The 25,436-nt window shown below is 36.4% G+C and overlaps 1 pseudogene; it reads right to left on the bottom strand.

Moving 5' to 3' along the window:
- Positions 1–1,999, bottom strand: part of LOC124235237 (SWI/SNF-related matrix-associated actin-dependent regulator of chromatin subfamily B member 1-like) — a 39,736-nt pseudogene extending 37,737 nt beyond the window's left edge.
- Between the last annotated feature and the right edge of the window lie 23,437 nt (positions 2,000–25,436).

Here is a 25,436-nt window from a genome sequence, read left to right as displayed (position 1 = left end):
GACATTACAATACAAACACAATACAAAATGCATGCATTCAGTAACAAATTTGCCAAACATGAGGCAGAATTTTACCTACAAAGAGACCTAAGGACAAATCTATTAGGCATTTGAAATGTCTAGTACATGATTTTTAAGTTTTTGCATTAAGTGTGATAATTAAACTTCTAAAATCCAAACTCTTTAGTGAAGCCACATTACTCATAGACACTTTTATGTGATGGGATCCTTTTGAGGGAAAAGTTGCCCTGAAGACTGAGTTGAGTGGGTATCAGTTAGGAAGAAGCACTGGAAGCTGAGGATTGTAACCTGGGTTATAGGTACTTGAAAGTGCATTGAAAACTATAAAATACCAAAGGAAAGAGAGATGGCCTGTAATTCTCCAGTCTAGCCAGAGATAAACCTCGATTAGAGACGTTGTTGTTCAAGAACACTGACTTTCATGATCTAGATTGTGTAGAAAGCAAACTGATAACTTAATGTCTCAGCCTAAACTTTAGCCTTGAAAGTGGAGAAATCATTCTGGAGGAAAGCATAAAAACTGCAAAGACTAGAGGACAACAATAGAAGCTTGAGGCAAATCAATATTTAAGTTACATGGAAGGAGGGAGAGTGAGCATAGCATACGGAGAACAAATACTCAGAAAGATAGGAGGAAAACTAGCAGATTATATGGAACATTCTTAGGAGTATTAAATGCTGCCACGAGGCCAAGTAAAATTAGGCGTGGAAAGCATTCCTTGGATTTAATAATATGGAGGTCATCAATGGCTTTGATGAAAATGTATCACTGAAATGGAAGATATTTTTCAATGGGTTGATGAATAACTGATTGGTTAGGAAATGTTTACATGATTATAACCAACTTCTTCCAGGATTTTGAATCTGCCAGTATAGATAAATCAGGATCGAATGGGAAGCATCAGGATTTGGGGGTGGGAGTTTAAGATGTAACAGAAATGAATATGTTTGAATGCTAATGGAAAGGAGCCAGTAGGGAGGGAGAGAATAAAGATTAAAAAATGAAGAAATGACTATGAGAAGAGGATCCCAGAAAAAGTGAGAGGAAAAGGATCCACGCTGCAGATAGAAAGATTTACTTTAGATAAAAAGGGAGCCCTTCTCCACAACAACACACATGAAAGAGAACTGAAGGATGTGGATGTAACAGGACTTTAAATCTAGTAGAAGGAAATCGAGGCAGCTGTCTTCCAATGGCTCTGAGTTTCTGTCAAGTGGAAGGCGGGGTTACCTGAGAAAAAGACCACAGGTGAGAATTGGAAGGGGAGAGTTCAGGGCTGGAAGAGTCATTGTTGAGCATGGTGGAGCAAGCTGAGCTAGCTTGTAAGCAAGATTTTTGGAGAATCGAGGATACGTTTGAGGTTGGTGATAATAATACCAACCTGCTAAGCTGTATGGTCCTTTCCAGAAGGGATCAGTAGCTCAAGGGCAGATAGGGAGAAGGGAGACTGTTGGATTGGACTTTTGATGAGTAAGTGAAACAGATAATTGGAGAGGTGTGGGAGTACAGGATACTGCTTAATGGTAAGAGTAATAAAGCATAGACCGGAAAGCAGGGAAGTGGACAGCAGATTGGGCTAATGGAAAAGCAGAATGTGGAGCTATCAATGTAAAGAAATCTTTTTGGAGTTTAAGTTCTATTACATTTATAATTCTATTTATATATATAAATATATATTATAATTATAATTATAAAATTGTATCAACAAACAGAAGGGAAAGGAGCACGTGGGCAGAGAGTTAGATGCCTGAGTTATGATTGTGCAAGACCTGTAGAAGTTTAGGCAATCTGGAACTCTACTACTGCGAGAGTTGATAACTTAAGATTCCTAAGGAAAAGCATAGATGAAATATCTCTCACCTTGAGAATAAGGTATTCTCTAAATTTAATGTTCTGAGGTCCTGCATGGGGCAAGTTGTTGGGGACAAGGTCATTGTATCTCTGGATCTCATGTACCACAACATCTCCATAGGGCATGTGGATCCTGTCCTGCATTCAGAGGCTCTGGTGTCTGTCAACCACACAGTAAATCTCTTTCTGGACTTTAGCTGGCAAGGTAGGAATCAGAATTTATGTGAAATGAAAAAGACTTGATTTCATCTTCTTAATCATGGTTACATTGTGGTGAGAGATGGGGAGAAGGGAAAACTACACATGGCTACCTCCATAAGGAGAAAAAAGAAACAGAATTTCAGGTTCCTGGGAAAATTGGAATTTCATTAGAGACTTAAATATATGTACACATAAAACACAATTGTACCATGAAATTCATTTCTCAAATCTCATTCTCTATTTTGCGCACTTTGGTATACTCAAGGTTCTGAGATGTTGAAGGCTCACTATAGAACATGTAGTTTATCCACTTTGTGCATGCCAGTTTTTGTTTTAAGTATGTAAATTCCAAGAGGGTAAGAACTACTCAGTGCAGTAAATACATAGTAAATAGTACAATTGAATAAGATGTTTAGTTGACTCAGCAGACAGGAACAAGATGTAAGTTAACATTTATTTAGAATACAAAATATGTTAGGTATGCTTCACTATGTATTACTTTATATTTCTCAAAATAGTTACGTGTGTTTACCATTATTTTGTGCATCTTAAAAATGAGGAAACTGGTCCTGAAAAGTAAACATATTTCTTAAGGACACTCAGGTGCTATAGTTGCAAAGTATATCATATTAATAATGTGTAATTTAAGTAGGACTATTCATTAGTCAAAATAAATGCTTAGTAACTTTTTCCTGTGAGAGAAACATTTTATGAATATTAGAAAGCATTATCTCTTTTAAACAGATGAAGGAGCCAGATATGAAGAGAGGTAGCTGTTGAGCTGGCCCCGGGGCGGACTGGTTAAGTTAGCGTGCTTTCCTTCAGGTAGCCCAGGGTTTGCTGGTTTGGATCCTGGGCGCAGACCAACACACTGCTCACCAGGCCAGGCTTGGTGGCGTCCCACATAGAAGACCTAGAATGACTTACAACTAGGATATACAACTATGTATTGTGGCTTTGAGAGGAGAAAAAGACAAAAATGGGAAGATTGGCAATAGTTGTTAGCTCAGGGCCAATCTTCCACCCCAAAAACAATACCTAAAAAAAAGAGAAAGAGAGCTCCTTGTTAACAACAACAACAACAAAATGGGAAGGAGAGGAACTCATGCGTTTGAGGTAATAAATCTACTCACTAGTAGAATCAGAATCTGAAACCACTGTTGTTAGTGTCTATAACCCATTTTCTCCAGGACTGTGTTGCTACTTTGCTCAAATGTTACTTATCTACCACCTGAAGAATGTGACTTTGTAATGGACCATGTGAAAATTTTGTGGTTGGTACCTAAAAAGGCTAAGAATTTAAGAGAAGTTTTAAACTTCATCTTCTCAGGTTGAGAGGCTAGAGTTTTATTTAGAAGAAAGTGATAATATAAAGTGGTTAGGAATTACTTGCAAAATCAGAATACTCGGGAGAATGGCACAGTAAGTGATAAAGATGAGAAAAAGGAAAAGTAAAATATAAATGGATGTGATACAAGAAAAAATCCAAATGGAAAATGAAAATGGAAGTGTGGGGAAATATGTCCCAGGAAGGGCTTTTGCAATATATACAAGATTTAAAAGTTTGTAGAAAAATGTCATATACTATTTATAATCATAATCAACATAGTTCTTATATGAAGTTATTTGGCTGAAAGTGTTTGTGTCACGGGAAAGAAACATAGCACCATCATATTTCACAGTGTGTGCGAGCAATGGAATTTTGAAGCTATGCTTCTAAATTGCACCATTTGGAAAGCATCTCTTATTTATAATGGGAGGGAAGAAGCACCTTCAACAAAATAGAAAAATCTGGTGCTGAGGTCATGGAGATAAGTCTTATGAGGTTTAATTGTGTAGAAAGTGCGTTCATTCACCAAAGCACAAAACATGATGTAGTGAAGGAAATACCCTCTTAGATGAGGACTCAATAAAAATGAGGCGCAAAAATGGAAAGATTGCATTTTCAAGAGCAATAGGTTTGTGAAAAAAAATTTGTTTGCCCAAAAGGTTATGTTTGAAAATAATTCTTTATTTGTATATACGGCATATCTCCTTTTATTGTAGCTTACTATATTGTATTTTGCAGATACTGCATGTTTTACAAGACCCTCCACCAGCAAAAAGATTATGACCTACTGAAGGCTCAGATGATGGTTAGCATTTTTTAGCGATAAAGTATTTTTTAATTGAGGTACGTATTTTCTTTTAGTCATAAGGCTATTTCAACTTAATAGACTACAGTATATTGTAAACATAATTTCCATATGCGCTGGTAAACCAAAAAATTCATGTGATGCACTTTATTGCGATATTTGCTTATTTGCAGTGGTCTGAAACTGAATTCACAATATCTCTTAGTTATACCTGTAACATTTTTTATTTACAGAGTGAATCTGTTTGATAGAGAAAGATGGTAAAATTTTGGAGTAAATCTTTACATGGAAAATGCATTTGAGTAGAAATGTCTTTTGACAGAAATCTATTTATCTGCACATGGAAGGTATACCAAGTGGTAACTTTTAGAGAATGAGAAAGGCTAATTCTTTCCAGATCCTAAGACAGTTCTGCTTACTACATCTGTCCTGACCCAAATCAAGGACACTCCACCATAGCAGGGAGAATAATGACCTCTGCCCTTCAAATCCCTGCTGCTGTTTAAATATTTCACTCTCTTTTTGTACTATAATCTAATTTGAATTTAATTCATCCAATGATAGGAAGATGTGCTAACGAAGGAAAATTGTCCTGTACATTGCCTAGGCAGGTAATGAGTGGGATAGTTATCAAGTGTTGCCTGCCAGTTTCTACCTGGAATTTCATCCTACCCAACCTCTGTGACCTTACCTGTGACTTCTGGATGCTTCAGCAGGAGCAGGAGTCCATATCTCAGGGTGGTGCTCGTTGTCTCTTTTCCTGCACTAAACAAATCCCATATGGTAATGATCAAATTGTCCATGGTAAATTCAGACTGTTTACTGTGTTTTTCCTGGCAATGATGTGCTAGAAATATTTGATAAATAAAAAAGCCTCAGAGGTAACATAAAATACCTCAATATAACATCATTATTTGCTGAATTCTCTTCTTTGGCAAATTATGCCGGACGTTAGAGATTGCTGTACCTGAAGGTAAAGTTAGATGAGTTGTTAGGATTCCTATAAACTGTTAAAATGTAATCAGAGTGACAAACTTGCAACAAGTCCTTTCTGATTCCTCACTTTCTCACCCACTAGAGCCAATCAGTTCCTTTATAACTTCTTTCAAATAGAATTTTTATCAAGTTGTCACTGTCAATTTTAGCATCTATTGCCTATTTTATCATGTCTAAATTTCTCTTTCAAGCCTCTAGAGCCACCCACTCAAAACTGTGTCACTATCCCCACCTCATCAGTCACTACACCCATGATAGTTCCTCAATTACAACCAAGATAATAACCATCACAACATTACACTCCAAAAAGAAAAAACTTGGCAGGGGTCAAAAAGGAGAAGTTATAAGGGAAAAAGGTTCTGCTCAATATGTGCTACTCCAAGAGTGTGAGGCCACCATAGCTAGGTGGAGTCAAGCAAAGCCTGGATGATCTTAGGTCAGGAAGCTGAGAGAAGGTAAAATTCACTATGGGAAAAGTTGAACCAGTTAATAATGATTGCTGTTTGAAATATAAATTAAGTCCACAAAATCACTTCTGAGATAATATGTGTCAAAACCCAATATTCGATGACTTACTAATTCATTTCCAAAATTCTATTCTAAGAAAGTAGTAAAAGATTTGTAGTGATTAATATGGATTGTATTATTTTTATATTAATAGCAACAAAGAACTGAAAACCTTCTATCTGGCCAAAAATAAAAGACTGGTTCAATAAATTATGATACATCTAAAATAATAGAATACTGTACTATTAACAATGTTCTTGATAAACATTAAAAATTAAACATGTGAAACTATTCATTTAGTATATTAAATTTAAACATAGATTACAAAGAAATATTCACAGTAGAAGCCTCATGTTGTTATTCCTTCTTCTGCCAGGTCTCCCACACATTTCCTAGGTAATATTCATCAAATGGTCAAACGATGTTCATTACCACTCTATTGCCATTTCCTGAAATTTATTCTAAGAAAGAAACCAGAATCATGCAAAAGTTTGTAAGAAATGTGGGGCTGGCCCCGTGGCCGAGTGGTTAAGTTCGCGCGCTCCGCTGCAGGCGGCCCAGTGTTTCGTTGGTTCGAATCCTGGGCGCGGACATGGCACTGCTCATCAAGCCACACTGAGGCGGCGTCCCACATGCCACAACTAGAAGGACCCACAACGAAGAATATACAACTATGTACCGGGGAGCTTTGGGGAGAAAAAGGAAAAATAAAATCTTTAAAAAAAAAAAAGTTTGTAAGAAATGCATTTTATATTAATAGGAGCAAAAAAAGAGAAAAACAACCTGTCTGGACAATAATAAAATATTGGTTAAAAAACATGCTGTCAATTCACCATATAGAATGTAACATTAAGTTAATAATGTTCTTGTAAAATATTTAAATATTGAGCTTAAAGAACCACATATATCTTATGATCCTGATCTTACTCCTTTCTGCCAGGTCTCCTGCCCACCCCTTTCTCCTCTACTCCCTCCCAGTCTTGTTTGTGCATACAGACATATGCACACTGTGCAAATTTGTGTTACTGCAGCTCCCTCCCTTACATCCATAGGCAAAATGTTTGCTCTATGATCACACAGCTAATAAATCATGATAAGTGCAAATCACTGGTTAAATTTTCAGGGCTGGGTTTTGTGCATTGTAAGCGAATTGTAGGAGAAGCAACAAAAAGAGTCAACTCTGAAGAGGAGAGATTGCACTTGTGCATTGGAGAAAAGCTCACAAAAATCTATTTGTCAGAGAAGGGACACAGCCTTAGCCCTTCTTATTTCAACATTTCTCCTCTATTTATTAAATATCTTCCATGAAATGTTGTCTTAACACCAATGAAGTTCAGTATCAGACTTCCAGAGCCAAGACAAGATCAGGGAGAAAAAATGCCCATAAGATAATTGTCCAGAAAGACGTTAAAGAACTATGTAGAAGAGGAAATGAGTCCATTCAGTTCTTATCTCTTTTTCCAGGAACCCAGTGAGCGACCTTAGGATGGGACAGTTTAAGACCAGCTCCAAAAACAAATGGAAGATAGTCCAAGTACTTAATTTAAAAAGCTTTATCTAGTATCGATTCCAGTCAATACTCACCATGTGTTTCTCCATGATCTTATTTTCAGAGCATGTTTGTGCTTTATGCTCTGTATTCTATAAGATTCAAATATTTCTTATGCTTTTTTAGAAGAATAGAAGATTGAAGACAAGATTGGAAATATTCTAAACCTCTGTTGGTTCCGTGCATACTATTTATGCAAATTTATTAAAATAGTCTCTTGGCAAGCATGACTCAGGACAGAAAGCAAAATGTATGGTGAATAGAATTATTTAGTCATTCTCTCCCTTCTCTTTTCTCTTTGTCTCTTTCTCTTTGTCTAACTGGCTATAATTTAAAATGAATATGGCTTAGTCACAAATTCACAAAACATTAGTAGTTAGATGGTTTGTTTTCATTTCATTTAATGTTTCATGGAGACATCGTGTCACTTTTGTAATTTTAAATATGGGCTAATGATCCTTTATAGAAAATGTTGGAATTATGACGTTTTCATAAATTTCTCTAAATACTTATAATTTCTCAATTCCTTAGCCTCTTTGGAGTCTTTGCAACTTACAAATCCACACAGATTCCCCAAATGGATGCATGGCTGTCCGTGGATTATTTTATCTAACACTGGGAAACTGCCTTTGCCAGAAAACTCCTCATTCCAATCAATCATGGCTTCCTTCACCACTTCATATCCATGCAGCACTACAGTGGGGTGGGCTTCTTTCCTTTCTACTGTGTCCTTGTTACATGGTTTGTAATCATATACTTATTTGCATGATTCTTTCATAAATACATGCCTTTCTTCTAGACTGTAAATTATGTAATGCTAGGGTATTTTTTTTCATTCACCATTGAAAATCCCTAGGATCTAAATATTGCCTAATACAAAGTAGGCATTCAATAACTTGTTGAATATATAATATACTCAAGATAATTATTTTTATTTTTTTCTTTCTGCTTTTTCTCCCTGAATCCCCCTAGTACATAGTTGTATATTTTAGTTGTGGGTCCTTCTAGTTGTGGCACATGGGACACCGCCTCAGCATGGCCTGATGAGTGATGCCATGTCTGCACCCAGGATCCGAACCAGCGAAAACCTGGGCCAGCACAGCAGAGCACACGAACTTAACCACTTGGCCACGGGGCCAGTGCCTCAAGATAATTATTATTCACATTTTAAAGAATTGGAAATTACAGCTCAGAGAGATTTTAAAAGTTGCCCAAGGCTCTGAGTTAACAAGTGGATGAGCTGGGGTGTTGACACAATCTCTTCAAATCCAGAGCGCAAAGATTAACCAACATAGGCCAGTTGGTATCATATCCTGTTGTATCAGTAGCAAACTATCAAAGTTATCTTGCAGGGACGATGAGCAAAAAATGTAAGTCGTAGCTGGAACATGCTCAGAGGATGGAAACCTTGTCCTCATATGGCCTCAAACTGCCTAGGAAACAAAAGTTCCATAACTATGGAACACAATGTGAAAATAAAGTGGAGTCGAGAACGTAATAAGAAGCAATTGGTCCCTTAATCTGTACGACACTTGTCTTATAAGACTGCTACACTTCCATCCTCTAAGAGACTCTGCCAAATTAGCATTTTACATAACTACTCCCACTCCCAAATCCTTAAATGTCTGTCACTGTTTCATGTCAGGGAGACAGATTGAACCTTACGTCTTGTCTCCTAGTTGTCGACCTTGAAATAAAGCTTCTCTCAAAAGCGGGTACCATAGTGTTGACTTCTGTGTGCATCAGACAGCAAGCCATTGCTCAGTAACAAAAATATAGGAAGAAGGAGCTTTCAGAGGTAGTTCTTTGGTGAGAAGCTGTCTCAGGAAAGATTGATTTCAGGTAATTCCTTCAAGATTTAGAGAGCTTTTGAAATATAAATAGCTAGGAGTAGAGCAGTTATTCACTCATTAATTGACTAAATATACTAGAAATAGCGAAAATTCCCGAAACTTTAGTTATTTCCTTGGCTTCAAATCACCGCATACTTTTAGGAAATTTTTAGTGTTGTGACTCTGTAAATTAGTAGATTTTTTTAAACTTGAAAGCTGTTTCATTGCCATTAGAGTTCACCAAAGAATAATTACTAAAAAAAGTGACCTAGGTCACACTATGGACATGGAATTCCTACTTTTTATAATTTCATTAATCATCTCATGGATCTTATTCCCTTCTGGCAGCCTTCCAACTGTATATCATTTAAAATTATGTCTGAATGTCCAAGGGATATTTCCCTTTAAAATCATTTCTTTAAAACAAGGTATCTGGGACCATATTATATTTAGATATAAAGCTGTCTTATTTATTTATTGAAAACAAAGGGAAGAAAAATTGCTTACATATTTTCTGTTGTTCTCAGTATTTATCTGTAAAATATTTCCAAAGATCAGGAGAGGAGTCGGCTGGGTGGAAGCTTCCTTTTGGCATGGCTTCAATTCCATAGAAAAAGGAGAGTCAAACAAGAAATAAAGACAAATCACCAGGACTATGAAGAGATAAATTGATGTGCTTTGCATAAATGCAATTGAAAGTTCAGAATCCAAAGGTTTTCTAAATACCGTGTGCAAGCTGATCACCACTGCACTAAGTGTTTGAACTTTTGAATAAATATTGTTTCATCTTCAGTGCACTTTGGCCTAATGGTGGAGAGGGAAACAAAAACAGTCACCTAGTCTTAATAAATATCTAATTTTGCAGTGGAAATCCCAACTAAAAAATAACTCTCACGTCTTCAGAGGTGGCCATTTTTTAATGGTGAAATTAAAGCTATCAGACTTTCAAAAGACTGGAATTCATAATCTTGACAAATGATGAAAGAGAATGTCTCTTTCATCAGAATTTATTATCACATGAGCAGAAGAAAGAAGCTCTCTCTTAGTGCCTTTTCCCAGAAGATTCAGGGAAAGGCCAGAATCAGAGCAAAAAAGGAGGTGGCAGGTTAAAAAGAAGGGTATAAGGAGTAGGTCTTGTCTTAGAGAAGAGTGGACATATCCCAACTCTCCTGGCAGATCCCTTTTCTGTATGTCAGGAGTTCTGACACCAGTTGCTCCCAAAGTGGGTGCAAGATCAACGGACAGTAGACAGAAGACAGGAACCCACCAAGTCAAGGAAAGAAATCACTCAAACACAGAAATGGAAAATCCCTTGGTAACAATTGTGCATCCCACTGTTTGCACATCCATTTCCAATGAGGATCCTATAACCAGAGCCTACGTTGCCTGTTGCCTGTTCTCAGTTAGGTGAGGAAATATACTCCCACATTCAATACTATAAATATTTGACAGAGTCTAGAAACTCACAGACGTGAATAAAACTTCAAGACTTGAAAAATATTTGAGGACATCCAACAGTATAACAAACATCAAACTGAAAAATCAGAACACAAAGCCCTGAAGAAGTTAACCTAGAGAAAACAGAAAAAATGTTAAAATACATATAATACCATCAGATAAATTTAGCCATATAAAAAGAACAAGTTATTAAAAAAGGTTCTTGGCTTGTAGGGAATATGATTACAAAAATATTTTTTTAAATCAGATACTCTGAGTAATATAATAGATTTAGCAGTGGTTTGACTTATTTAGCAGGAAGATATTGAGAAAACAAGAGTTTCTCCAAGAATAGAGTGCAAAATGATAGTGGTGAAAACTATAAACAAAGCTAAGTGTAATGGACAGTACTATAGGAGTTCCAGTGAATTCATAATAGGAGTTTCAAGAAAAGAGAAAAAAATAATTGAATGTAAAAATAAGCGAAGGAAATTGAGTAAAAGTTTTCTAAACTGATGAAAAATCTACAGGATCCACCAAGTGCTGAGGATTAAAGTATAAATATGCACACTCCCACAATTTTCTGAAACTGGAGAACATCAAGAAAAACAAAAACAAAACCCTCAGAAGTTTTAGAGAGGAAAGAGAATTTATAAAGAATGAGACTCAGTTTAGAATAAAGCTTCCTATATACAATGCTTACAAATAACAGACTCTAGTGGGGTAAAGTCTTCAAAAGGTCAATAGGAAATGATTTTAAAAGTTATTATTCTACTCCAGATAAAACCAGAATTCAAATTTAAGGTCAAAATATAGACATTTTTGGACAAGTAAACATTCAGACATTTTATATCCTTGAATCCACTTCTGAAATAATTTGAAAAAAAGTCCAAGAAAATGAAAATATATCCGAGAAAAGCGAGAATGTGGAATACAATAATAATAGTGTGCAAAAGACAAGTAAAACTTTTTGAGTCTAAATAATGATTGATAATGGTAATAAAGCTTGAAAAACTAAGTTATTTTTCATAAGGAGAAAAAGGCAAAAGTTCTAGGTATTTCCAACAAAGTATGCAAGATGATATAGAGTAAAGGGAGTTGTCAGCATTCTGAGAGCTATGTCTCTTACTCTCATTTTAAGGCTACTGATACTAATTCTTATCTATGATGGTATAGATAGATATGAGCAATTGCAATATACAGTTTGTTAATCAAAAGTTTAAAGCATAACACTTAAAAGGAAATAACTTTCTTTTTAGCAAGGAAAAAGCAAAAATGAAATGAAGAAAGCTTGATCAATCCAGCTAAGGACAATATAAGAGCATGAGGTCTATAAAGCATGAGATAAAAATCATCAGATGAGGGAATAGGACTCCTCATTTCCGGCAAAGATTGGATGGGTATTTAAAAGAAGCACCTCCTGAATATACTGCCCAATGACCAGTATGGACCAAATAAATATGAAGACTAAAAGAAAATCCTGTGTATCAAAAATTAAGTACAAAATAACATGATGAAAACTATAAAATTAAGTGGTATGGACAATAGTTCCAGAAGGTTCTTCATTGCTAGCAAGTACATAAATAACATTTATTTTGGATAAATCTGCATATTTACTTTGGGTAACATTTATCCAAATTTTGAACATAAGAATCACTTGGTTTTAAATTTTAACTCTCTTATACACAAACATGAGACAGCTAAAAGGTTGTGAAAGTTTGTGATAACCTGTATTACCCCAGATGGTAGGAGCAACAAAGTTTAGGGAGCAGAATTCTTTTAGCAGAAACCCTCAATCAGAACTCAAAAAGAAACTGAGATATTAATTCAAGATATATTCTCTTGCCTTTTGCTCTTGGTCATCATCAAAATCCTTAACCAAATATACGTGGGAATATTTGAGTACAAAATCTACTTTCTGGGTCCCCTGGCCAGGATGCTAATTTGTAAGTAGGTAGAGGACAGGCATAAGCGTATGTCAAAGATCATCCAATCCCCCAAGCCAGAATTTCTCAGTGCCAAGAGGGAACTTTCCAGCTAGAAGGAATTCCCCTCACCAGGAAAGGAAGAGTGAAAGAGCATCTCCAGCCTTTCGGATCACCACACAAAAGTCCTGCTTGGGTTTCACCTCACCCAGACTAGCAAAGCTGAGATGTATAGATAGAGTTGTCTAAGAATAAAGAAGAAATGCAGGGGCTACTAATGGCAGCCACACAGTAGGAGTTATTGCAGTTAACAGTGACCTATTCAGCAGACAATCCTAACAGATTTCACCATCTGTAAAACCAACAGCCAGCAGAGCCACCTTGGACCCTCTGCAAATGACACCAGCTTTTGTTCCATTTGCTGATGTCAGCTGCTGTAGTCTCTCCATGGTCCCTTCCCCCCAACCCCAGCTAGAGCCTGAAAACCACACCAGAAGGCAGGTCAGACCTTTGCTGCTGTGAGTCCAAGACACCAGCCTAGACTCCCAAGCTGACATACACTACTGACCACACACCTGGACCTAGCCCCTCCAGCTGTGCACCTGCACACCCCTGGACTAATCCAGATCATCAACCTTCACAATAGTGCACAAGCCTGGGGGGAGAGTGTGCAGCCATGGGAAGGCACACCAATAGCCAGGCCCCCCACAACTGCCAGTGAGCCCTTAGTTTTTCTGAATCTTGCTACCCACACTGGTTCCTACACCCTACATATGTGTCTCCACCTGGCCCCTACCCCAACATAGGACCTGCAGCTGGACTCTGAAGCTGAGTGTATGCACACCACCGGCTCTGGACACCACTGAGCTTGCCCTGACCCCTAGCCACCAGTCCTGGAGGCAACACTGAGGACCCCAATAGCACTTGCAGCCATTGTGGACCCCTGGCAGTGTTCACTAAGGTTCACATGGTTGCCAATGCTGTGTACCCCAGTGGCCTGAGCTGAAGGGACATCATCATTGCCTCCCACCCCAGACAAAGTGCTGCCACATGCTCCCACACTTCATACCCTTCACCACTTGACTTGGGGTCAGGGCATACTCTAGCATGCCCCCACACACAGGTGAAAGACTTCTCTTACTGAAGTCAGTCCATAGAGACTGGAAGAGGTGACTGCTATTTCAAACATACAGATATCTATACAAGTCTCCAGAGATCGTAAAGAATCAGGGAAAAATGACTCTATCAAAGGACTACATTAAGTCTCCAGCAACTGGCCCCAAATAATGGAGATTCAGGAATTTCTCAACAAAGAAATATAAATAATTGATCTAAAGATGCCCAAGGAGCTACAAGTGAACACAGATAAACAATTTAATGATATCAGGAAACAATAAAAGAAGAAAATAAGAAGTTCAAGAAAGAGATAGAATCAAACAGAAATTTTAGAGCTTGAGGAATAGAACGACTGAACTGAAGAATCCAATAGAGGTTTCAAGAGTAGACTGGAACAAGCAGAGGAAAGAATTAGTGATCATGAAGACAGATCAATTGAAATTATCATTTCAGAGGAGCAAAAAAAAACCAAAAAAAAGCAAGAAAAAGGAAAATAGAAAGCCTATGGGACTTATTGGACATCATCAAGAGGAATAACATACACACCATTAGAGTCCCAGAGGGAGAAGAGAAGGGAAACGGGGTAGAGGGCTTATTTACTGAAATAATGGTTGACAACTTCCCAAATCGGGGAAGAGATTTGGGCATCCAAGTTCACAAAGCTAATAGGTCATCTCAAAATTTCAATCCAAAAAAAATTCTCTAAAATGCATAGAATAAATCTGTTTAAAATTTAACACAAAGAATTTTAAAAGCTGAGCAAGAAAACATATTTCTCTCATGAAAGGAAATACTATAAAGCTATTAAAAGGTTTATCAACAGAGACTGCAGAGAATGGGATGACATATTCAAAGTGCTGAAAGACAGAATCTGCCAGTAAAGAATACTGTACACAGGAAAGTTATCCTTCAGAAATTAAGGTGAGATAAAGACTTTCCCAAATAAACAAAAGCTGAGGGAATTCATCACCACTAAATCTGCCTTCCAAGAAATGCTAAAAGGAGTTCTTCAAGTGGAAATGAAAGGATGATAATAAATAGCATGAGAACACATGAAAATATACAGCACACTGGTAAAGGTAAACACATAACCAGAATTATTTTCTTTAGCTACATCTTTTGTCACTCATAGCAATTCCCTTATTCTAAATATCAATTTTAGAATGCTTCTCAGACTGCAAAATACTCTGAGACTATTTCATACAGAATTCCAAAACTTATTTCATTCTTCAGTCATACAGAATAGAGTATCCATTTTCCCAACTCCAGGATTGGAACACTACTTTGAGCATTTCACTATGCAGAATGAATTCTGAAAGAATGCACACTGATCAACAAAGTGGCTACCTGTTAAGAAAAAAATGCTCACACCTAAAACAAGTCAAGCTGGCTGTGCCTGCCCTGGATCATTACCATGAAACTGGGATTCTGCACATGGTTGGAAAAATTGTCACATCTCCTACTATCCACTCTTCCCTTCAATTTTTCCTGTCATTCTCACAATATGTTATTTCCTCTCCAGTCCTGCCGCTAAATTTGAACACATGACAGACAGGGACACATAAATTTAAATGATCATGAAACATTTCTAAGAAAATGAGTGAAGGTGAGGACTATGCACATCATTCCACCTTTCATAATTCTATTCTAATCTATTCCAATTCATTCTTCTCATTATTAAACTTGTGCTCTTACAACGTTTCAACAGAAGAAAGAGTCTATATCTCAAGGCAGGTTTCATTACGTCTATCTCAGCACCAGAAAAGTCAGATACAATCATCATCATGTTTTCATTGGTAAATTTTTGAGCATTGAAGGTGCTTTCCCATGGGGTGATTAGATCCAATTATTTGACAAAATAATTGCCCACATATGGCCCAATATGGAGAAACAATTGTCCAAGTTCTCCCTGGACACACCCATCTTTTCAAGTGTATTGAGCGATTCAGTGGTTTCTTACACCTGGCCTATCAAAATTAAGCTAGAATCAAAATAAAATAATGTTGCCTAGAAAAATGAAGATATATTTAAATATAGTATTGGGAAGATAGCCATTAGTAATTCAGATATCAAAGGACTTGGAGCTCCCCTTACCCTGGGAATAATGAAGAGATTTCATTGTAGTCCATGACACCCTTGAAATGTGAAGAAAAGAGCAAGTGCTGAATACCAGTGGATTCTTCTGAAAGGTGGCTACACATTCTGGGAAGATTACAAGAAAGAATCACGAACCCCAAAGTGTTAAGCATCACTCCTTAAGGATGAAGAAAGGAGATGTTGGAAGAAATTTACTTCTTCCTCCACCTTCTTAAACCACATGCTTGACTAAACTCATTGCACCTCATACAAACCACATGAAACTGGTGGTTCAGACCAAACTCCATAGAAAATTCTTTGAGTGTCACTCCTTCTGGCCTCCTAGACTCTACCCATTTGGGGTCCTAGGTCCTGCCGACTAAACAATTTCTCCATTTTCACCAAGTGTAACAGAAAATAGTTGGTTAAAGTAATTGTAACTTCAGAGGAAGAAATGCCCTTCTGCCTTCTAGAAGTAGCTCTTTTCCATGTGTTCTAGAATCTTGACTTTCCCATTTCAGTGGAAACTTTGCACCCACACTTACGTGTGTCCCACACAATTTTTCCACTTCACCCAACTACCATTAAAATCTGTCATCCAGATCTTTCCCACCTCTGTTTAACTTCTCAAATAGTACATCTTGTTCAAAGTACTGTAATTTCCCCCTTCATCGTCTGATATCTGCCATCACATCTTCATTATGAGATCTTTGTTCTTGCTCAAATTTCTTATTATTCAATTTAAATTTTATAACTCAGTATTCAGATGACTTCATAAACACCAAAATCCAGCTCCATATCAATTCAAAGCGCAATTTCACTAAACCCTTTAAAGCCCCTCTGCTCCATCTACCCAGACTCTTCTCTGCCAATCCACTTTTCCAATCTGAAACTCCCTTCTCCATCCTTCATGACCAATTTATGCCATCTCTTCTAAGTGCACTATGATTGCACTATGTTCAATCGTCAACTACAGCTTCAGTTTAGAGAAGGTATTTTGTATGTGCTGCTTTTTAAAAAGTTATGATTTCATCCAAGATGTAAGAATATATATATTCTGCCTTTCTTCTGTTAGACATTTATCACTTACAAAACAGGGACCACATTTTATGATTCTTTAACATTACAAAACTGAAAATGCCCCATGGTGCTTAGTGTAGGTTCATACACACGGTAGCTGCTTACAGTGCTTTGGAAGTAATGTTTGCCCAATCATTTACATGCCTCCAGAAAGAACAAAATGAACAACCTCATAACCCAGTTCACATTTTTCCTGTTCTATTTGAACCAGAAACAAAGAAGTTCCAATGCTTATTAGCTTCCATGAAGTCTTAGTATTCCTTTACTCTCTCCAAAGCAAAACTATTTAAATCAGCAGTATTGTTAAATAACTTATTATGGCTCGCCTGGATGTAATGAATGAGAGGTGAAGTATGGTAAGCTTAATAGAGGAAGCTTCCTTTATGTAATTAAAAAAATAAAATTACAGAGCACACTTATACCTATGCCAAGCATAGCACAAGATTTTGGAAACATAAAGATGAATATGACATTGCCCCTACACGGGGGGGTGAAACGTACTGTGCATATAAAATAATTTTCTATACTGGAACTCAGAAAGAAACTGACATAAAAAACTGAGTATAATTAACCAAAGTAATCATTCCTTATACTCATGTATCATTTTGCTGTTTATAACCAATCTACATCAATTCTTTCACTTTTTAAAGCAATTCTTCACACAATCCTGAGGCATTAGGTGTCAGGAATTACTATGATGCACAATTTGCAGAGGGGGAGAGAGGTTCAAGAAATTTGAGAATTGCAGAGGGGGAGAGAGGTTCAACCCTTTACAGAATACACAGCTAGTCAGTGTTCTTCTATCTATGAGCTGACTCTCAAAATAGAATCAATACTTTAGAAAGAGAAAGTTCCTAAGATATCATGAAATCCAATTTTCAGTGAAGGAGCCATAGGCCACAGTTAGGTAAGTGATTTCTCTAAGATCACTCAGTTAATTGCCAGTTATGCAAAGTGCAAAGCGTGTCAGGTCAATGCAGGGTAAAACTGTGACATGTGTCTCTGATCCAGACATCCAATCATTTTAGCATCCCCAACCCAACTATGTGGAAGCTGCCGAGGTCCATACTGTAGCAACCAAACCCAGCCCTAGTCAGTGTTTTCCTGACAGTATCACTTCCCCCAATTTTCTCCATCCCCCAAACCCAACTGTCCTCTGTTCCAGGGTGGTGCTTCCTGATCCCCAGGGTAAGGTCAACTAAGTAGTTGAGGATCAAGCCTCTGAAGTGTTGATTAGAGGGCAACCTCATGGAAATGTATGCATTTCAATAAGGTTCTTGGCCCACTACTGACTGGTGTGGGCAGTCCTTTTAAAGTTCTAGAATATCTTGTGGAAACCCAGCCTTGGAGTAGAGTGGAAAAACTCTTGTACAGGAAGTCATTGGTTTTGGTTTATGGTCCTATCTTCTGCTCCTATTTTCTAAAAGACTTTAAAATTTTCTAGTTCATCTTTCTGAGAGTTCATTTTCTCATCCATAAAATAAAAGGCTAGGACTAAGTAATCCCCAGGGTACTTCCCAGGTGGATGACTCTGAGCTCTGGGCCAGATTTTAGTGCTAAAACTTTAGAGGTCGCAGATTGGTCTAGATAAATTTTAAACTTGGAGGAGACAAGAACGTGAAAGATTACTCAGAAAGAAGGTACCTTGACCTCGCTTAGATCCATGGAAAGCTCAGAATCCTGATATTTGCAATTGATTTCTTCATTGATTTAATAAAACTCTGATCTTTATAATCAAAACGGCTCTGGAATATATAGGAGCAGATTACACTGCAGGCAGCATAGCTCAGGAAAACTAGTAAGATCAAAGGGTGAAGTGAATAGTGGAAAATATTCATTTAGAAGCAACAAACCATATGCTGTAACTCTATCTTTCAGATCAAAGTCAAGTTAACTTTTAAAATCTCTAAAGAAATATCCACTGAAAGAGCCCCATATCACCGAAGAGTCAACATTAATAAAATCAAACATATCACCTTTCCCTCAAACCTCAATTAACTGGTCCATCCAAGCTTGTTTAATAGTGATCTTCCAAATACCCATTCACCTGCCCTGCCTTTATTTATACACTCTTCCGGAATGAAAACCTATCTCCAAAGAAAAGGAAAATATTAAGGGAGACCACTCTCTTAAATCTTTGTACATATTGATTACAGCTATCACCCTAGACTCAAAGCTGTTTGCAAAGCCTGGGGGTGATTAAGCATTGATATGAGAAAGAACAAGAGAGTTAAGAATCTTGAAACTCTTTTCTATATTGAGAAGTTGAAATGACTGAGTGTAGGTCCAGAGAGAATAATAAGAGAGAGAGAAGACAGATGAAGTCAGATACCTGAAAGATTACAGGTAAGAAAGAAAAAGTTGTCCATATTGCTCTAAAAGAAAAACTAAGAAAAATGAGTAAAAATTAATACAAATAACTTTATTTTCATTTTCTGTATAAAAAGGAAGTAAAAAAAGATGTTTTGTTTTCAAGCTACAGGCATAGGTAAGGAAAGGAAAGGAAGAAAAGGTCTTGTTTGTTTCAATGAAGCAAAAATCAAATCAGCATTCTAGGAATGTGTGTCCATTCAGGCCCAAAGACCTGCTTTAATACTGGAAGGCACGCCATCTTGTGGATTTTAGGTTATTGCCATGTGGAGTCAATACCAGAACACAGTAGTTTGCATGTTTTAAAATTTGACCATAATTTAGATGAATTCTTTATTTTCTAGATGAATTTATAAGTAATAAGAAAGTTTCTTTTGGAGAGGTATACCCGTAAAGTACAACTATTTTGATAGTCAGGCTAAAAACTGATTTTCACTCTTTCTTTTCATTCATTTAGATTGAACAATGAGCCAAAACAAAAAGAAAAAAAGCGAAGGGACAATTGGGACAATTTCGTAAACATAGGAGTAAAATCATTGCAAACTCTAAGGATTTTAAATGCATATGCACCTAAAATAGAGCTTTGAAATATATAAAACAAAAACTGATAGAACTGAAAGGACTAGACAAATTCATGATGATAGCTAGAGATTTCAAGTCTCCACTCTCAATAAATAATTGAACAAGTAGATAGAAAATCTGTAAGAAGATAGAAGACTTGAAGATTTCTATCAACCAATTTCACCTAATTAACCTAATTTATAACACGCTCAATCCCAAACATAAGAATACATGTTATTTTCAAGTGCATATGAAGTATTCACCAGTATAGACCACGTTCTGAAGTACAAAAGAAATTGATAATTGATAAATTGAAAAGGATTTAATTCCAATTCTGAGTGGAATTAAATTAGATATTAACAACAGAAAGATGGCCGGGAAACCACCAAATATTTAGATATTAAACATAACATTTCTAAATATTCCAGAGGTCAGAGAAGAAATCATAGGAGAACTTGGAAACTATTTTGAAGTGAATGAAAATGAAAAGAGAATATATCAATTTTGTGGCATGCAGCAAATGGAGTGCTTAGAGGAAAGTTTATAGCATTCAGTGCTTATGCTAGGAAAGAAAAAAAAAAAGAAATCAGTGATCTAAGCATCCAGTTTGAAATAATGAGAAAAAGAAAAGCAAACTAACCTAAAAAAAGAAAAGCAAGGAGATAATACAGATAATTACAGAAATCAATTAAAAGAAACTTAAAAAAATGAAGAAAATAGATTGATCAAGAAAAGAGAAGAGAGCAAATTACCAACATCAGGAATGAAATAAAAGTCGTAACGACAGGATGGTAAGTGAGTTAGCTAAGTTCTTACAGCTAGGAAGTGTTGAAACTGGTAAAACCTCAGTTCTGCATCTATTCCCAATCTCTCAGAGCAGGGTTGGCTGTCATGGCTGGCTCACCTTCCTGCTTTCCTTTTTGCCTAGCTGTCCCTAAGGACTAGTTTCTGTAGGTCATTCAGTGCTCAGTTTGAGGCCAGACAGAAACTTCCTCCATGAGAATTGTGGAATTCTTCTTCACTATGTGTGTCTTGGTTATACAGATATGTTCACACTGTGTTAAAGTGTTGGCTTTCACGTTTAGCACATGTGTATTTTTCTCTATGTATATTGTGCTTCATTGAAAAAGATTATTTAAAAACAAAAAAACTCTACAGAAGAAATATTTGAAGAAGTAATTACAGAGAATTTTCCCAATTAAATGTCAGACACCAAGCCACAGGTTCAGGAGACTCAGAGAACACCAAGCAGGATAAATTCCAAAAAGTCTACACCTAGGCATATCAGATGCAAATGCAGAAAATAAAGGCAAAGAAAATATCTTGAAAGAAGCCATATGAAGAAAATGTCTTGCCTATAGAAGAACTATGACGAATAGTAATAATAGCTTTTATAAGAATTATATTGGGATTCTCTTCAGAATCCACACAAGCAAGAAGAGAGTGGAGTGAAATATTTAAAATGTTGAAAGAAAAAATCCCCACCAGGCTTGATTTATATATCCAGTGAAATTATCTTTAAAAGTGAAGGAGAAATAAGGACTCTCAGACAAACAAAATTGAGAGAATTTGTCTCCAGTTCTTGCCTTGCAAGAAATGTTAGAAAGAACTTCTTCAGAGAGAAGAAAAATAATATGGGGAAAAAATACTCTGGTCTATGTAAACAAAGGAAGAGCATTAAAGACAAATAATGGAGGGTGCAAAAAACTTTTATTTTTATTATTCTTAATTGATATAACAGAATATTTGTTTGAAATAATAATAGCACAATCCATTTTGTGATTATAGATTATGGATAAGTGAAATGAATAACTGCAATGATATAACTGATGGGAGAGAAGAATTAGGTATACTTTCTTATAAGGTACTCACACTTCATATGAAGCACTATTGTGTTATATGAAAGTGGACTTGGATTATTTGTAAATATATATTGCAAATTCTACAGCAACCACTAAGAAAAAAAGCAATAAAAACAAGTATAAGTAATGTAATAAGAAAGTAGAGAAGCTGAGTGACATCAGCATCATGGTAGCATAAGACATTTCTCTTTTCTCTCTCTTTTTTTTTTTTTTTTTAACAAATAATCAATCCATCCATGAACAAAAGTGCCTCACTGGGAGCTGTGGGGTCCAGCACTCAACACCGGGGGAACTCAGAGGACTCTTGCCAACCTGTGCATCTGAAAATAGACAAACAGACCCCAGTAATGGCTGCAGATCCAAGGGCGTCAGAGAACCTTCCCATCTCTTCTTGCTGTGGTTGGGGAAAAAACATGGAGAGTGCTGACTTGCAGATATACACAGGCAAGAGAAAATTTGTAGAAGTCCAACCTGCCTCAGGGGAGACTCCAGCATCTCATGGGAGTGGGAAGCATATGGATTTACATTCCGTGGAAAGGGAGGAACTATACCAGAGCTGCTCCCTCTCCCCCACAACACTGCAAGGAGCTAAGCTGTCTGGTGGCAGTGACCTCTCCCAGGGAGGAGCTGGAAAGCAGTGAGTGAGTGCCTGGCTATCCTAGTTGTGTGGATCCAAGTACGGAGGCAGGATCTACATGTCTGAGGGAGAGGAAGAGAAAGGGAAAGAATCAGATAAGTATTTCAAAGGGCTTTAGAGAGATGTTATCCCTACTGCCTGTTTCAGGACTTCAGAAGGAAATCTACATACAAGCCTTTGGGAATACCTCACTGGAGGATTTCACTCTGTGGCTAGATCCTTGCGCATGTTCCTGATTGCTTGCTGAAGTGAAAGCAGGTCCAACAATTGGAGTGCTCTCAGAAATACAGACCAGGATGTATGAGCAAGGCAGAAACCAAAAACTGGAGCAATAGTGCCATCTTCTGAAAAAGAAAAGAGAGGTTTTCAGCAACCAGCCTAGTGAGTTGTAAGAAGAAAGAAAACATATGAGCTCAAGAATTCTGCCACAAGAGGAAACAAGAAGAGTGTACATTTTTCCATACAAAACATAGGGGAAAAAGCATAGGAAGACTCATGAACAGTACCATCATCTGAAAACAATCAGTAAAGATTTAAGGATATCTCCTACTTCAAATGCAAAATCTTCTGTGTGTTTGTGGGGGGAGAGTATTAGGGTTTTCTACATATAAATTCATGTCATTTGCAAAGAGATAATTTTACTTCTTCCTTTCTTATTTTGATGACTTTTGTTTCTTTTTCTTTCCTTCCTAATTACTCTGGCTAGGACTTTTAGAACTATGTTGAATAGAAAGGTTGAGAGTAGACATCCTTGCTTTGTTTCTGATCTTAGAAGAAAAACTCAGTTTTTCCCATTGAGTCTGATGTTAGCTGTGGATATTTCACATTTGATTTTTATTGTGAAGTAAATTCCTTCTATACCTATTTTGTTTAGTGTTTTTGTCATGATATGATGTTAACTGTTGTCAAATGCATTTTCTGCATGTATTGAGTTGATCATATGACTTTTACACTTCATTCTGTTAATGTGGTGTATCACAATAATTGATTTGTGGATATTGAACCATCTTTGCATCTCTGGGATAAATTTCACTTTGTCATGGTATGAATTCTTTTAATGTGATGGTGAATTCACTTTTCAAGTAATTTTTTGAGGGTTTTTTGCATCTATGTTCATCAGTAATATTAGCCTGTAGTTTACTTTTCTTGTAGTGTATTTTCTGGTATCAGATTAATGCTGACTTCATAAAATGAGTTTGGAAGTTTCCCCTCATATTCATTTTTTGGGAAGAGTTTGAGATGGATTAATGTTAATTCTTTTTTAAAAATTTGGTAGAATTCACCAGTGTACCAACTGGTCCTGGACATTTGTTTGTTGGGGAGTTTTTGATTACTGATTCAATGTTCCTATTTGTTACTAATCACTTCAGATTTTATATTTCTCCATAATTTAGTCTCCGTAGGTTGTATGTTTCTAGGGATTTACCCATTTCTTCCAGCTTATCAAATTTGTTGGCATATAATTGCTCATAGTGGTCTCTTATGATCCTACATATTTTTCTGTCCTCAGTTGTAATGTCTACTCTTTCTTTCCTCATATTATTTATGTGAGTCTTCTCTCTTTTTTTTTAAGTTATTCAAGCTAAGGGTTTGTTAATTTTGTTGATCTTTAAAAAATAATCTTTGTTTCATTGATTTTTTCTATTGTTTTTCTATTCTCTATTTCCTCTTTTCTCCTCAAATCATTATACTTTATACTTTGGGTTTTGTGTGTTCTTCTTTTTTCTAGCACCTTAAGTGTAAAATTAGTTATTAATTTGAGATCTTTTTTATTTCCTAAATGTAGGTGTTTACCAATGTAAATTTCCCTCTTTGAAGTGCTTTTGCAAAGTCCCATAGTTTTTGATATGTTGTGCTTCCCTTTTTGTTTGTTTTAAGATATTTTCCCATTTTGACTTTTTTCACTCTTGATTTTCAGGCGTTTGTCATTTAATTTTCACATATTTGTGAAATTTTCAGCTCCTCTTGTTATTGATTTCTAATACATATCATCATGGCTGGAAAAGATATTCAATATGATTTCAATTGTCTTAAATGTGCTAGGACTTCTTTTGTGGCCTATCATATGATCTATCCTAAGGAGTGTTCTGTGTGTGCTTGAGAAGAATGTGTTCTGCTGCTGTAGAATGGAATGTTCTGTATACATCTGTTAGGTCCATTTGGTCTAAAGTATGGTTTAAGTCTAACCTTACTGGAGTTAAGTAGTTAGCAAATCACCATATTACAGTATTAGGGTACTCTGATTCTGACCGTATGCTTACCTTTACCAGCGTGTTGTACATTTTCCTGTGATTTCCTGTTACTTAGTAGCCTCCTTTTTTTCCCACTTGAACAACTCCTTTCAGCATTTCCTGTGAGGCAGATTTAGTGGTGATTAATTCCTTCAACTTTTGTTTATTTGGGATAATCTTTATCTCACCTTCATTTCTGAAGTACAATTTTGCTGGGTAAAATATCCTTTGTTCGCAGATTCTTTCTTTCAGCACTTTAAATATATCAGCCCATTCTCTCCTGGTCTGCAAGGTGTCTCTTGAGAAATATGCTGATAGCCTTATTCGGGAGTTACTTTTATGAGAGAAACATGTTTTCTGTGACTGCTTTTAAAATTCTCTGTCTTGAATTTTAAACACTTTTATTATATGAGTTTTGGAGAAGACAATTTGGGGATGAAATTTTAGGGTGACCTATTAGGCTTCATGAACTTGAATGCCCAGATCTCTTCCCAGACTTGAGAATTTCTCAGCCATTTTTCTTTAAATAAGTCTTCTACTCCTTTTTCCCTCTCTTTTTCTAATAGGATCCCAATAATGCATATAATATTTCTCTTGATGGTGTCCAATAAGTCCCGTAAGTTTTCTTCATTTCATTTCATTTCATTTCTCTTTCTTTTTGCTCCTCTGAAATAATAATTTCAATTGATCTGTTTTCCAGTTCTCTGGTTCTTTCCTCTGCTTGTTCCAGCCTGCTATTGAAACTCTCCATTGAATTCTTCAGTTCAGTCCTTGTCTTCTTCAGTTCCGAATATTTGTTTGGTTATTTTTTATGTTTTCTATTTAAAAATTTTTTGAAACTATATGTTTTATAAAACAATGTGGATCGGTTAGTGAAACATCAGCACTGAATACAAACCACCTGACATATGTGCTCCTTTCTGGAGACAGAATAAAAATGCATTCTTGTCATTAATTTGCTCACTTTTAATTTAGCATAAATATATCTGAGGTTAATGTAAGTGTGTTTTGAAAGGAATTCAGTTATCAGTAAAGATCAAAGTTTCCA

Source organism: Equus quagga, chromosome 2 (assembly GCF_021613505.1).
Source record: "Equus quagga isolate Etosha38 chromosome 2, UCLA_HA_Equagga_1.0, whole genome shotgun sequence".
NCBI lineage: Eukaryota > Metazoa > Chordata > Mammalia > Perissodactyla > Equidae > Equus > Equus quagga.
This window is presented reverse-complemented; position numbering and strand designations above follow the sequence as displayed.